The sequence below is a fragment of the Giraffa tippelskirchi genome, chromosome 2 (assembly GCF_054371585.1).
Source record: "Giraffa tippelskirchi isolate mGirTip1 chromosome 2, T2T-mGirTip1v1.2.pri, whole genome shotgun sequence".
Classification (NCBI taxonomy): domain Eukaryota; kingdom Metazoa; phylum Chordata; class Mammalia; order Artiodactyla; family Giraffidae; genus Giraffa; species Giraffa tippelskirchi.
Window position 1 is genome coordinate 172258965 of NC_137276.1, and position 16616 is coordinate 172275580.

Here is a 16616-nt window from a genome sequence, read left to right on the forward strand (position 1 = left end):
ATTTGAAATGAGGAGACTTTCTAATTTTTGTTAATCTTGAAGGTTTTCAATCTATTTGCCTTGAGTATAAACCTTAGATGGTTTTTCCATTTTTCCAAAGGGGTTTCTTTGTAGGGGTTTGTCATCTAGCTGCCTGAGTTAAGGATTCAGTCCATAGTCAAAGAACAAAACAAAGATGCACAGCCCTGCCTGTCACTATATTTACTCCAGTTCTCATAGTCAAGTGAAAGAAGTTTGTTGGTAAGAGCAGTGAATAGTGAGGGCTTCTTGAGGCCTGGCAAAGAAGGCGTTGTTGTCAGAGACATACCTAGGTTGTCAGTTGGTGTCAGAGATATAGCTCATTTTGTCCATGTGATTAGGAAACGTACAAATTCAAACAGAGAAAATGGAAATATATTTCCTTTTGTTTATTAAGCTAAGACTGTGTGGAAATGGATGTTCTTAGGAATAGTCAGAAAAATTCCAATTTGTTTTCAAAAAAGTTTCTAGAAAGAGTGATAAAACTCTTTATACATGGCAAAAAAAGAGTATGGCCCAACTTTACATTGTTATGTTGTATTTTCTTTTTTTTTTTTTTTGTATTTTCTTAAAAAAAAGAAAAAGAAAAAACAAGGGGAATCCTGACTATATTTGTAATAATAACAAATTTATATACTGTTCTCTGCTCTGATATTTTTGAATTACCTTTAGGTAGCTCATTTTGTGAAAGTGTTCAATATTTATCTTCCATTCACCAGTTTCACCTGTGTAGGTCAGCTGACCACATCAAGAAAGTACATTCTGGTTCTGAGTTCATCCTCCGACCTTGACTGGAGCAGCTGGAGTCTTTTGCCCCGTTTCATTTGGTGGTCCCCTTGATAGCACCTTGGTTAATTCTTTTGAGGTCCTGATTTCTGGAAGGTGATATTTGAAAGCACTCTTTGCCACTTGTCAAATGTTTGACCTCAGAGGCTGATTGATGAGTCTATTCTTGTGACTAATGGAGTTATTTACTTCTGATATATATTTAATCCTGTTCTTCCACCTGATGGATGGGAAAGTATATTTATTTGAAAACTAAAGAAACTCTTGTGACTTTTACTGAGTTGGAAAGGATAGACATTATTTTGTGCATGCTTCAAAAAAAAGAGGTAAACTCCATAGCTAAGCCAATGAGTTATGGTTAGAATTGAACTTGGAAACTATAGCTACTTGGGCTTCCCAGGTGGCACTAGTGGTAAAGAACCTGCCTACCAGTGCGGGAGACGTAAGAGTTGCAGGTTTGATCTCTGAGTTGGGAAGATCCCCTAGAGAAGGGCATGGCAATCCACTCCAATATCCTTGCCTGGAGAATCCCACTGGACAGAGGAGCCTGGCAGGCTACAGTCCATAGAGTTGCATAGAGTCAGACATGACTAAAGGGACTTAGCATGCCCTATCACTACTTAGAAAAGTTCTGAAACACATATATGAAATAAATAAGTAAAATACATTTTTTGAAACTGAACTGCCTTTATTAAAGAATATTTTTCTAAGGAAACAGCTGAAGAAACTTAAATTGCATGGGGTTTTAAAAGGAGTCATCTAAATGAAACATACCTTGTAATTTTAATTTTTCAGTTAAAATATGAACTATAAAAATAATTACATCACTATTTTCACTTCAGAGGAAATATATTTCCACTTTACCTTAAGGATGAGACAGACCATCTATTCATTCTAAATTCATATAATGATCACTCAATAAGTGATAAAAGAGACTATATTACCGAAGGAGGAAACAATCCCTGCATTTAATGAAAGAGTAGTCTAGTGAATACGTAAGGAATTGTAATTTGTACGAGAAAGGCATGAGTGCTATGACAGAGTCACTTGAGTGTTCAGACGATTTCTCTAATGCCTAAGGGGGTGTTTTAATAAAACATTGACTTGAAACTAGGCTTTGAAAGAATATAATTTTAAGCAGCAGGTAGAAAAATAATCCAGAGAGATGGCTGAGATTGGATCTCAGAATACTTTTTTAATAGACCAAGTGATCGAAAACATATTTGGTAGACGTTAGAAAGCATGTATGTGCTTGAGAGAATATGATCAGAGCTCTAGTTAAGGAAATTTATGTGAATATCTTATTTTGGTTAAATTTAAAAGCAGGAGGACCTTGAAAGCATAAAGAATAGCTATTAAATGATCAAAATAATCTAGCGATCATTGATAAGGCCTGACTTTGGGTGATTGACCTGGGATTGATGGATTAGTGAAGGACTCCGGGTAGGTGGGAGCGTGGCAGCTCACTGAATGGAGGAAGCAAAGGGCACAGGTCAGGGATGACCTAGGCTGTGACCCTGTGTGATGAGTAGTTAGTAGTAGAAAACTTCTAACAGCAAACCTATGAGAGGTAATTGCTTCACTTTGACCTGTGCCACCCATTTAGGCATCAAAACATGCAGTATTGCCAAAGAGCTAATAGATATTAGATATTACTGAAATAAGAACATAATGTATTTTTTTTTTAGCTTCTGTAAAACCTTTGGCAGTTAGAGCCCATCTCTGATTTTATACAAATAGCCTCTGATGTAAAATTTTCTAGAATTGTTTTCCAAAATCTCTTATGTTTTTCCTTTAAACAGTTTAAACAATGTAATTTTAAAGTTTTTTTGTTTTTTTTTTAGAGATAGGTTTGAATAAGCTTCATGATGTGTATATATAGATTTTGAAAAGCCTGAAGGGAAAGTGAGAAATCACCTAATTTAAAGCTTTATATTGAAGTTGTGGGAACTGAGGCCTGGAGAGGTAAAGAAAAATAAAATAAATGCATACAATCACTCAGTGACAGAAATTAGCTCATGGCTCCTAACTTCAAGTGTTGTGCTCTTTCAGGAAGGCATATATGAGATTTAACCATACGATGTAACTGTAATTTTTAAGAGTCAAAATCTTTAGAATATCAAAAACTATAGTAACAAAATAATTGATAAAGAGTAAAATATGTGACTACTTATATATCAGGCTGCAGTTTCACTAATAAAGAACTGGTTCATCAGTATATCTAGTTAGGGAGTAATTTCAGTGACAAATGGCGGGCACAGATTAGTCTTTATTAGAAACCTGGAAAAGCAATAAACACCCTTGATGGCACATTTATTTGAAGTACACTGACCGAGAAGGTATTATAAACACATTGAAGCTTCAGAAAGCCAAAATTATTTAGGATCCTAGACCAAATAGAATAAGATTTTTTAAAAAGCAAGCCAATGCATTTGGGAAACATTTTACTCTTTGGTCTGTGAGCAACAGGGAGATAAATGTCTGTTCTAAGAAAAAAGCAAAATAAATAATATTTATAAATGTCCTAATACCAGTGTTCAATAGGCAATGGGGAGGCCTCCAAGTCATTTTTAGGCAGTTTGTGTCTGACTCTTTGCAACCATATGGACTACAGCGCACCAAGCTTCCCTGTCCATCACCAACTCCCGGAGTTGCTCAAACACATGTCCAGCGAGTCGGTGATGCCATCCAACCATCTCATCCTCTGTCATCCTGTTCTTCTTCTGCCTTCTATCTTTCCCAGCATCAGGGTCTTTTCCAATGAGTCAGTACTTCACATCAGGTGGCCAAATTATTGGAGCTTCAGCTTCAGCATTAATCCTTCTAATGAATATTCAGGACTGATTTCCTTTAGGATGGACTGGTTGGATCTCCTTGCAGTCTAAGGGACTCTCAAGAGTCTTCCCCAACACCACAGTTCAGAAGCATCAATTCTTCAGCACTCAATTTTTTGCTTTCCTTACATATGTGTATAAATACATGTAGAAAAGAAAACACTCATTGTTCATTCATTCATTCAATGAAAATTTATTATGCACCTAATTTGTACATTTTTGTTTCATTTAATCTTAAAAGAAACAAAAGCAAATTAACCAAACTAAGAACCTGAGAAATGTGTGCTGATATTACAGATCAAGAAAGTGAATCCCACAGTGAAGAGAAGGGTACAACTCCACACACCTGCGAAGGACAGAGCCTTTCTTTCATAATTACTTTCCACTGAGTCACATCCCAAATGGAGTTCTCTGATTTTTCAAAGAGAATAGAATATGTTGTAGTCAAACACAGTGTAAACCACTGGGAAGTCCTGGGGTCAAAGGAGCATAGCCTGGGGCTAGTTAAAGAGGCTAATCATGTAGTGCTTTGTTGCAAGAGCCTCAGAACAATCCTGTCCAGTTATGACTTTGCATCTCAATGGAAAAAGAGGGCTCCCTGAAGCAGGGAGAAAATAAGATGCTGCTTTCATTCTTCCAAGAAGTAAGGATCTCTCAGAATTGCACTTGTTGCAGGGTACAAGGACTACACTGGCTGTGGATTAAGAGACTAATGTATTAGTACTGGCTGTACTTCCCAGATGGCTCAGTGGGTAAAGAATCTGCCTGCAGTGCAGAAGTCTCAGGAGCCATAGCTTCAATCTCTGAGTCAGGAAGATCCCCTGAAGGAGGTCATGGCAACCTACTCCAGTATTCTTGCCTGGAGAATCCCCCAGAGGACCTAGCGGCTACAGTCTATGGGGTCCCAAAGAGTTGGACATGACTAAGTATGCACACCAGCAATCAGCTGTGTGATCCTGAGTGTATCTTTTCATCTCTTTGAGCCTTGGTTTCTTCATCAAGGAGATTGGACTGAAGGAGTTTTAAGGTTCCCCATAGCTCTGAGATACCTCCATCATAGTTTGGCCTCAGGTCAAGCAACAGAGAGGGAACACAGCCCCGCCTATCAGTAGAAAATTGGATTAAAGATTTTCTGGGCATGGCCCTGCCCATCAGAAAAAGACCCAGTTTTCCCCTCAGTCTCTCCCATCAGGAGGCTTCCATAAGCCTCTTATCCTTGTCCATCAGAGGGCAGACAAAATGAAAACCACAATCACAGAAAACTTACCAAACTGATCACATGGACCACAGCCTTGTCTAACTCAATAAAACTATGAGCTATGCCATATAGGGCCACTCAAGACAGCCGGGTCATGGTGGAGAGTTCTGATAAAACGTGGTCCACTGGAGAAGGAAATGACAAACCACTTCAGTATTCTTGGCCTTGAGGACCCCATGAAGTATAAAAAGGCAAAAATATAGGACACTGAAAGATGAACTTTCCAGGTCAGTAGGTGCCCAATATGCTAATGGAGATCAGTGGAGAAATAACTCTAGAATGAAGAGATGGAGCCAAAGCCAAAACAATGCCCAGTTGTGGATATGACTGGTGATGGAAGTAAAGTCCGATGCTGTAAAGAGCAATATTGCATAGGAACCTGGAATGTTAGGTTCATGAATCAAGGCAAATTGGAAGTGATCAAAAGGAGATGGCAAGAGTGAACATCGACATTTTAGGAATCAGCGAACTAAATTGGACTGGAATGGGTGAATTTAACTCAGATGACCATTATATCTACTACTGTGGGCAAGAATCCCTTAGAAGAAATGGAGTAGCCATCATTGTCAACAAAAGAGTCCGAAATGCAGTACTTGAATGCAGTCTCAAAAACAACAGAATGCTCTCTGTTCATTTCCAAGGCAACCCATTCAATATCACAGTAATCCAAATCTATGCCCCAACCAGTAATGCTAAAGAAGCTGAAGTTGAATGGTTCTATGAAGACCTACAAGACCTTCTGGAACTAACATCCAAAAAAGATGTCCTTTTAATTATAAGGGACTGGAATGCAATAGTAGGAAGTCAAAGGCTACCTGGAGTAACAGGCAAATTTGACCTTGGAGTACAAAGCAAAGCAGGTCAAAGGCTAACAGAGTTTTGCAAAGAGAACTCACTAGTCATAGCAAACACCATCTTCCAACAAAACAAGAGAAGACTCTATACATGGACATCACCAGATGGTCAATACTGAAATCAGGTTATTATATTCTTTGCAGCCAAAGATGGAGAAGCTCTATACAGTTAGCAAAAACAAGACCAGGAGCTGACTATGGCTCAGATCATGAACTCCTTATTGCCAAATTCAGACTTAAATTGAAGAAAGTATGGAAAACCACTAGACCTAAAGTATGACCTAAATCAAACCCCTTACGATTATACAGTGGAAGTGACAAGTAGATTCAAGGGATTAGGTCTGACAGACAGAGTGCCTGAAGAACTATGGACAAAAGTTCAGAACACTGTATAGAAGACAAGGATCAAGACCAACCCCAAGAAAAACAAATGCAAAAAGGCAAAGGAGAAAAGGAAAGATATATCCATTTGAATGCAGAGTTCCAAAGAATAGCAAGAATAGATAAGAAAGCCTTTCTTAGGGATCAATGCAGAGAAATAGAGGAAGGCAATAGAATGGAAGACTAGAGATATCTTCAAGAAAATTAGAGATACCAAGGAAACATTTCACACAAGGATGGGGACAATAAAGGACAGAAGTTGTATGGACCTAACAGGCAGAGGATATTTAGAAGAGGTGGCAAAAATACACAGAACTATACAAAAAAGATCTTCACAACCCAGATAACCACAATGGTGTGATCACTCACCTAGAACGACGTCCTGGAATGTGAAGTCAAGTGGGCCTTTGGAAGCATCACTACGAACAAATCTAGGGGAGGTGATGGAATTCCAGTGGAGCTATTTCAAATCCTGAAAGATGATGCTGTGAAAGTGCTGCACTCAATATACCAGCCAATTTGGAAAACTCAGCAGTGGCCACAGGCCTGGAAAAGGTCAGTTTTCATTCCAACCCCAAAGAAAGGCAATGCCAAAGAATGCTTAAACTACTGCACAATTGCACTCATCTCACACGCTAGTAAAGTAACACTCAAAATTCTCCAAGCCAGGCTTTAACAGTAATTGAACCGTGAACTTCCAGATGTTGAAGCTGGATTTAGAAAAGGCAGAAGAACCAGAGATCAAATTGCCAACATCCGTTGGATTATCGAAAAAGCAAGAGAGTTCCAGAAAAACATCTGTCTCTGATTTATTGACTATGCCAAAGCCTTTGACTGTGTGGATCACAACAAGCTGTGGAAAATTCTTCAAAAGATGGGAAAACCGGACCACCTGACCTGCCTCCTGAGAAATCTGTGTGCAGGTCAGGAAGCAACACTTAGAACTGGACATGGAATAACAGACTGGTTCCAAATAGGGAAAGGAGTACATCAAGGCTGTGTATTGTCACCCTGCTTATTTAACTTATATGCAGAGTACATCATGAGAAACGCTAGGCTGGATGAAGTACAAGCTGGAATCAAGATTGCCGGGAGAAATATCAATAACCTCAGATATGCATATGACACCACCCTTATGGCAGAAAGTGAAGATGAACTAAAGAGCCTCTTGAGGAAAGTGAAGTTTAGGAGAGTAAAAAGATTGGCTTGAAACTCAACATTCAGAAAACGAAAATCATGGCATCTGGTCCCATCACTTCATGGCCAATAGATGGGGAAACAGTGGAAACAGCGACAGACTATCTTTTTGTTCTCCAAAATCACTGCAGATGGTGACTGCAGCCATGAAATCAAAAGATGCTTGCTCCTTGGAAGAAAAGTTATGGCCAACCTAGACAGCTCATTAAGCAGCAGACACATTACTTTTCCAACAAAATTCCATCTAGTCAAAGCCATGGTTTTTCCAGTAGTCATGTATGGATGTGAGAGTTGGACTGTAAAGAAAGCTGAGCACTGAAGAATTGATGCTTTTGAACTGTGGTGTTGGAGAAGACTCTTGAGAGTCCGTTGGACTGCGAGGAGATCCAACCAGTCCATCCTAAAGGAAATCAATTCTGAATATTCATTGGAAGGATTGATGCTGAAGCTGAAACTCCAATACTTTGACTACCTGATGCAAAGAACTGACTCATTTGAAAAGATCCTGATGCTGGGAAAGATTGAGGGCAGGAGGACAAGAGGATGACAGAGGAAGAGATGGTTAGATGGCATCACTGACTCAATGAACAAGAGTTTCAGTAAACTGTGGGAGCTGGTGATGGACAGGGAGGCCCGGTGTGCTGCAGTCCATGGGGTTGCAAAGGGTCGGACATGACTGAGTGACTGAACTGAACTGAACTAAGGAAAATAGGTGGGTTACATGGTAGATACACATTTAACTTTATAAGAAACTGCCAAACTGTTTTCCAAAGTGGTTAAGCCATTTTACATTCTGACTAGCAGTATATGAGAGTTCCATTTTTTCATGTCCTCAGCAACACAGAGGATTATAATAGGACCCAGAGTCTACCTAATATTCTTAATATTGAGTTGTTTTATATACAGAGAACCAGAGAAATGCAACCAATATTGACGGAAAAAGACAGTAAATAGATGTCAACCCTGAAATGGCCCAGATGTTTGAATCAAAGTCTTTTATCATGTTTTGTAACTATGCTCCATGAAGTCAAGGTAAACACATTGAAAATAAATGGAAAAATTGGAGCTTTCTGCTGAGAAATAAAAATATAAAAAAGAATCTAATGGAAATTTTAGAAGTGAAAAAATATGACACAGAAAAGCTCACCATATGAATTCAATAGTATAGTGAAGACATAGAAACAGGTCAATGAATTTGAAGGTAATCTGAGAAACAAAGGAATAAAAGATTGAAAAGTTAACAGAACCTCAGAGACCTTGGCCACCTGATGCTAAGAACAGACTCACTTGAAAAGACCCTGATGCTAGGAAAAATTGGAGGTGGGAGGAGAGGGGATGACAAAGGATGAGATGATTGGATGGCATCACTGACTAGATGGGCATGAGTTTGAGGAAGCTCTGAGAGTTGGTGATGGACAGGGAGGCCTGGCATGCTGCAGTCCATGGGGTTGCAAAGAGTCAGACACAACTGAGTGACTGAACTGAACTGAATTGATAGCTCTAAGATGCTAAGAATTCAGGAGCAAGAATACATTATCCTTGTTGAATCTTTTCAAGCTTAATGAAGCTGATACAGCTAGAGTATAAGCCTGGGACCGACACTAACAATCAGGTGTCCTGGGCCCACTGGTGTACTTTTAGATTAGACATTTCAAAGAAGGAAGTGGTACAAGTTCTCTCCATCTGAGTATAAGCCTGGGACCGACACTAACAATCAGGTGTCCTGGGCCCACTGGTGTACTTTTAGATTAGACATTTCAAAGAAGGAAGTGGTACAAGTTCTCTCCATCTGAGGATAGTCTATTTTCCATGACCAATGTCAGAACCAATTCTAAAGTGTGAATGGTCATGTTTTGCCAGGCAATCTTGAAACTTGTTCTCCAGCCTTATCCTCCATTATGTTAGCTGCTAAATTTAGTTTTTATTAATCACTAAATCTTGTCCTTTAAGACTTTTAAGTTTCCTTTAAGCTTTGTCATTTATTTCTTTTACATCACTTGAACATTTACATCCTCACTACTTGTTTGATCTCTCCTTTTTTTTTTTTTTTTTGACTAGCATATTGCTACTACTTAATTTTATCCTGTTTTTGAAAAGTGAAAATGTTGGTTGCTCAATTGTGTCCAATTCTTTGTGATTGCATGGTCTGTACCCCACCAGGTTCCACTGTCCATGGGATTTTCCAGTTAAGAATACTGGAATGGGTTGCCATTCCCTTCTCCAGGGGATCTTCCAGACTCAGGAATCAAACCTGTGTCACATACGCTGCAGGCAGATTCTGTACCATCTGAGCCACTAGGGAAGCCCTGTTTTAATTGTTATCTAAATAAGCAATTAGACTTTAGTTCTGGAGAAGTTTTTTCCTAGGGTATCTAAGTTGATGTTTTTTATTCATTCATTTATACCTCAAGTACCAGCACCTCTGTCACTTAGTGATCAGAATAATGAAAATATGTCTTCAATCAGGGAACTAGAGGCAAGAGAAGTGGATTTCCTGAATCTGCTTTTTAAACTGATGGGACCCTTTATCACGGTCCTCGGTATCAAAACTGCCCTCAGCTCTTGCTACCACATTTTGTTCTTTTGTCCTTTAAATGTTAATTGTCCCCTATAAAATAGTAAAGACTGGACAAGAAAACTAATTATGAAAGTACTTGATAGAGAAAAGCCTCAAAGCAATATTACCATGGGGGCTTTTTGAAGAATTATATTTTAAACAGAAGCAGATAAGTTTATCAGAGGAAAAAAAAAATCATGTAGAAATGGGAAAAGTGACTCCAGGGAACCTACTAAAAATATATTTATGTAACTTGACTCACTGAAAACAGTAGCTGGGTAAAATGATTCAAATTGATATATATATGTTTAAATGCTAAAATGAAATAAAGTAATTAATTCTACCCCACACAAGGTGACAAAATTAGATACTTAGAAAATAAAATGTATGCAATATGACAGCAATGTATTAGGGTTGAATCTCTCAACAAACTGGAAGAATGAAGTGAAAGATTCACTGTGTATTTCCACACTAGCTTTCCCTGATAAATTTCTCCACATCATCAGAATTCTTAGACCACCCCCTAAAGAAATTGCTTCTGATCCTGATTTATAACAGGGGAGTCTGAGGCACATAGAGATTGTTATCTGACTAAATTCATGTCTGAGTAGATCCGAGATTTCCTGACCCTAAGGTCCACTATTTGTCCATGGGGATAATCTCCCTTTCTCAGATGGGTATCTAGAGACAATGTATTGTGTAGCCATGATCCCTGCCCTGGAAGAGTTAGCAACTTAATGTGAAAGGCAGGACCAACATACAAAAATCTCTCTATTATTCACACCAGGGAGAAATGGTTAAATGGGCACACACAGAAGAAACTATAGGTCTAGCTCGACATCTGTGTCTCTATGTGAGTATTTTTGTTAACACACTTATACAAATATACTGACTAGTAGGATTAGTCTGGAACTTTTTTTTTTTTTAATGAAACAAACATAATTTTAGAAGACAGAGAGAGGTACAGTGGGGCCAGTACCACATTCTCTTTCAGAGATCGGGTATCTAAATACTGTTCAGCTAAGCATTTCCTCCACAGCACTCTCTCCTCCTGGGTCTCCCTTGTCTGCCTGCTAGATTGGAGGTGATGGGGGAAACTCAACCACACTCCTGATTTCTGTTTTTGTCTCTAAGTCTCCTGAGGTGCTTCATTCTCAACACCCTTCCACCTCTCCATGTTTGTTGTGTGTACCTGAATGTGATGGTTTATTCATTTAAGGTAGGTGAGAAGAAACTAGGTAGTTCTGTGCACCAACTTATGAGCTTCAGTGCTTGCATTCAAAGGAGGCCTGCAGTGACACTCCAATGTGTTGAAGCATATCCACTGATAGATTATATACCTTGTTTTCAAATATGGTTTTTCATGGATATTTTTCAAGCCCCAGAGACAACCAAAGAGCATCCACTGAGACATAGCAGGCAACTTACTTTACTCCCTTTTGATATGGGGTCGAGTTTCAAGTGAACTCCAGACAGTAATACTGGAATGCAGCATCATTTTATTGCAAAATGAATTGTTTGGGATGGTTCATAATGCTTTCTAGAAACTAAAGGAAAAGAGGAAATGGATTATGTCATCCATGAGAGACAGTGGGTCGATGCACACCCACAGAGAGTGATGCCCCAGTCCTCATCCCAGTATAACCCTAATTCCTCTTCTCTTCAATCTCCTCCCCACACGTAACTACCAAAGGAATAATTTTTCTCCACCAATGTGACAGACCTAAAGAACTTGAAAAAGAGCCTGTGCCTGGGTACACTAGATCAGGTGGCAGTTCCACCAACCCTGGCAGGTATTGGGACTTTGTGACTGGGAAGTGTTGTAAAGCTATCACCTTGTGAAGGCTGGGCTTAGAAGTGCTATATGGGCTATAGTGCATTGTGGAAAATGAAGGGGGGAGAGGAAATGAGGCTTCCCTGTTTTCTAGGATCAGCATTTTCCCAAACAGAACCCGAGACATGAATAAAATGACTCATGCATTTTAAATCAATGTTAGGACTTTGATGAGAGGCATGTGGGTGTCGAGGCAGTCTCATCTCAGAATGCAATTCAGAATGAAGATAGTTATGCGCACATTTTGTCAGCTAGGGGCAGAGAGCCAGAATGAAAAAGAGAATGAGGGGAAAGGTGTGTGATAGCTAATCTTTCCTGCATTATCTCAGAATCATCTTGGACTTCATGGGTGTCTGATGACTCACTTTCTGCCACAGTGCCAAGGGGTAGCTCTGCAGAGCCATAAATGATGGGATTGTTCATAAAGGTACAGATCTTGGCAGAGGTAGAAGGGAATCAGTCTAAAGTTAAACTGAGAGACAAGCCAAACCATCCTAGGAATCCTCAGGTGTGCTGATACCAAAGCAATGAGTTGAAAAATAAATAAAAAAGAAGTAAACGTAGACCATTCTGTCCATATAGACTAAAGTAGAATCACTATGTATGCGCTTACATTCTATCAGAAACTGACGAATTAAAGTATCTTTGGAGATGGAAGCTTTGTCTTGTTAACTTTAAATCCTCAGCCTTCAGGGCAATCCCTTGTGTCAGTTTAGGTCATCCTAGAAGCAGAGATGCCAAAACAGGATTGGAAGTGAAGAAGACGTTTATGTGGGAAAGGTCTCTGTGGATAAAAAGGGGAAAGGGGAGAGCAGGCAAGGTGTGCTTTCGGTCTGCAGTGCTAAAAGAAGACGTGGGAGGGAAGACTTTGTAGGAAGAGCCCTAGACGCTGAGACATCTTGGCCAGGCTGATGGAGATCCAGAAGGTGCCGCTTAGAGAAATCCCATAGTAATGAGCCAGAATCAGTGCCCCAGCTCTGCTCATGCGTCAACTGGGAAGAACCTGAGGGAGAGGTGACCTTGGCAAGAATGAAGTGGTTCAGTCAAAGGAGTAGCAACCAGGGCTGCTCTCTAAAAAGGCAGCTTCTCAAAAGGGCATCTGAGTGACAGACTTGTGGCTTCCAGATTAGTGCTCATTTCACTTTGACTTAATCTTAATTTGACAAATTAAGACATTTAAAGCCCATGTCTGAAGACAGGTCCTTCTGTAGACACACACTCTCCCAGTTCGCTGCCATCTTGAGATGTCATCCATTCCATTTAAGGACTGCTATCAGTTACAGTTTCACTTATAAACAAATATTTATGGTAGAAGGGTTGTGATTTAACCCAAAACTGGAGGGTGGCACTATAGAGTGGGAAGGGGTCCCTTGGTCCCTGGTCACTTCTAAGTTCTTGATTCATAAGTTTTGCCACATTTCTACATGTATTTTAAGAGAGTAGTTCCTTTTTTTTCTGTTCATAAATATATTCAAGTGTTCTCTATGTTGTTAAATAATATCCTAGTTCATTCACTTTTTATGCTGTCATCACATTTTAGCCCTTAAATGTTGGAGCTATCCTGGAATCAGCTTTGGATGCTCTTCTATTCTGTGTGTGGTTATATGTTAATATACATGAAATTATCTCTAACTGGTAATTCTTTGCTAAACTTCAGACTTTTATACCCAGTTGCCACCTGAACAGTTCCATTTGAATAGTTCACAGGGGGCTTGAAATCAGAATAACCAAAACGGAATTCATCCATTCATACCCAAAAGCTTTACTTCCAATTAAAAAAAAAAAAATCAAGCCAAGTTTCTGTATATCCTAAAAAGCTCTGCTCCATTTTCTTTGCTCAATTCCTCCTGATTCTGACTTGGTTTAGTCCCTTCTCATTCTGCACCAGTGTTATCCTAATATGATGCTCAAGGTCCCTTACTTTTCTCCCTCATGTGAGCAGTGCTCAGCTCTAATCCATCCTTCACATAGCGATCAAAGGAACCTTTTTGAACAAAATGTTTATGTCACTCCCAGCTTTAAACCATCCAAAGACTCAGGGTAAGTTATCATTCCTTAACATGACACATGGGGCCCTGGTTCCTTTGTCTCAGCTCCTGCCACCCTCCAGATGCACTGTGCACCCATCCTTATGGAAATGCTCAGAGTTCTCTACATGGTGGTGCTTGGATGCCTCTATTCTTGGTAAGCCACCCATGAGAGTTATGTTATGCCCCAGTACATCTTTAGAAATTAAATTACTCTTAATTTCAGATTGCTTCCCCAGATCATGACAGGGATAGCTATTTAATAAAGCCACTCAAAGATATATTAACTTGGAAAAGAAGTTGGTAGCCAAGTCAATCAAAACTGATCAGTCAATTGATCAATAAGCCTGATCAATCAAAACTTATATTCAAAATAAAGCAAAAAATTTTAAGCTATTACCATTAGCCAAGGCCTTGTGCCAAGTGATTTTTATCTATAATATCTAGACCACATAGCAAACATTTTAGTATATATTAAGGGGTGTGTGTGCTTAGTTGCTCAGTCATGTCTGACTCTTTGTGACCATATGGACTGTAGGCTGCCAGGCCTCTCTCTATGGGGATTCTCTAAGCAAGAATACTAGAGTGGGTTGCCATGACCTCCTCATATATTAAGGTAAGAGAATGTTAATATCAATATAGAATTGAAAGCTCTTCAGTTATCCAGAAATAAGTGAGATTTTTGTCCTCTGGTCTTCCATTCATCACCAGGGATTTGACATAATAGTTACCTAAATGGCAGAATGGTTTCAATCTCAACATATCACATGTAGATTTTCCCTTTGCTACTTCCTGTATTCTGGTTCAGTGGTTCTCAACGATAAATGTGCTAAAATTATTATACAGGGTGATATAAATGGAAAAAAGTATATTCCTTTTCATGGGAAACTTTTGAGATTTCCATAGGTAATTTTTACTGCAAGCAAATTTTCCTTACATTCTTTGACACTAAAGGAATCTTAGATTTGTCTCTACTGGATTTTTCTCTGCTAGAACTCTATACCATTCATGTCTGTTCCTTTACTCTGCCCAAATAGCGTCTATTCAAATAGCACCCTTCTGAGATAGTCTTACTTGACTGTTTCTTCCCTTTCTCCCACCAGCCTGAATGTTTTAACTGCCCCCAACCCCACCCTCAGTTTCCCAGGTGGCTCAGTGGTAAAGAATCCGCCTACCAGTGCAGGAGACAAGGGATCAATCCCTGGTCTGGGTAGATCCCACATGCTGAGGAGCAGCCCGTTTCATTGAAAAAGCAAGAGAGTTCCAGAAAAACATCTGCTTCTGCTTTATTGACTATGCCAAAGCCTTTGCCTGTGTGGATCCAGCAAAGTGTGGAAAATTCTGAAAGAGATGGGAATACCAGACCACCGGACCTGCCTCCTGAGAAATCTGTATGCGGTCAAGAAGCAACAGTTAGAACTAGACATGAAACAACAGACTGGTTCCAAATCGGGAAAGGAGTACATCAAGGCTGTATATTGTCACCCTGTTTATTTAACTTATATGCAGAGTACATCATGTGAAATGCTGGGCTGGATGAAGCACAAGCTGAAATCAAGATTGCCGGGGGAACTATCAATAACCTCAGGTATGCAGATGATACCACCCTTATGGCAGAAAGCGAAGAACTAAAGAGCCTCTTGAAGAAAGTGAAAGAGGAGAATGAAAAGGTTGGCTTGAAACTCAACATTCAGAAAACTAAAATCATGGCATCTGGTCCCATCACTTCATGGCAAATAGATGAGGAAAGAGTGGAAACAGTGACAGACTTTATTTTTGAGGGGGGCTCCAAAATCACTGCAGATGGTGACTGCAGCCATGAAATTAAAAGACACTTGTTCCTTGAAAGAAAAGTTATGACCCACCTGGACAGCTTATTAAAAAGCAGAGACATTACTTTGCCAGCAAAGGTCCATCTAGTCAAAGCTATGGTTTTTCCAGTAGTCATGTATGGACGTGAGAGTTGGACCACAAACAAAGCTGAGCGCTGAAGAATTGATGTTTTTGAACTGTGCTATTGGAGAAGACTCTTGAGAGTCCCTTGGACAGCAAGGAGATCCAACCAATCCATCCTAAAGGAAATAAGTCCTGAATATTCATTGGAAGGACTGATGCTGAAGCTGAAACTCCAATACTTTGGCCACCTGACGTGAAGAACTGACTCACTAGAAAAGACCCTGATGTTGGGAAAGATTGAAGGTGGGAGGAGAAGGGAATGACAATGGATGAGATGGTTGAATGGCATCACTGACTCAATGGACATGAGTTTGAGTAAGTTCCGTGAATTGGTGGTGGACAGGGAGGCCTGGCATGCTGGGGTGCATGGGGTTGCATGGAGTTGGACACGACTGAGCAACTGAACTCTGACTGATCCCAGCCTTACGGCAGTCCTGTAACTGTCTATCAACCTGTCTCATTGTTACCTTTGGTTTTCTCACTTCTTCTCAGAAATGGGCTGTGAATTCTTTGAGGGTTGAGATTATATGTCTATAGTATTCTCTAACATATAGGATGAGGGTTGAAATCATGAACCTAGACTGTTCTCTGACATGTAGGATGATGCGTGGGATATGGTAGTTCTTATTTGCCAGTAGGAAGTAGAAAAGAAACATTTTCCTTTGTGAACAGAATGCCACTCATCAGGCACCCTCTACTTTCCTCATTTAATAGAGACTGTATATCATTGAGGAAAATATCAAAGAGAAACAAGAGAGTTTGATATAAAGTGAAACTTATTAAGGCTCAAGATTACCCACTAAGATCTGAGGTAAAATATATAAAAGGGACAGAAAATACTCTGAGCATGAAAAGATGTTTGTACAATGAAAGAAAGGGTCATACAGTATTGTTAATTCACTGTCAGTGTTCGT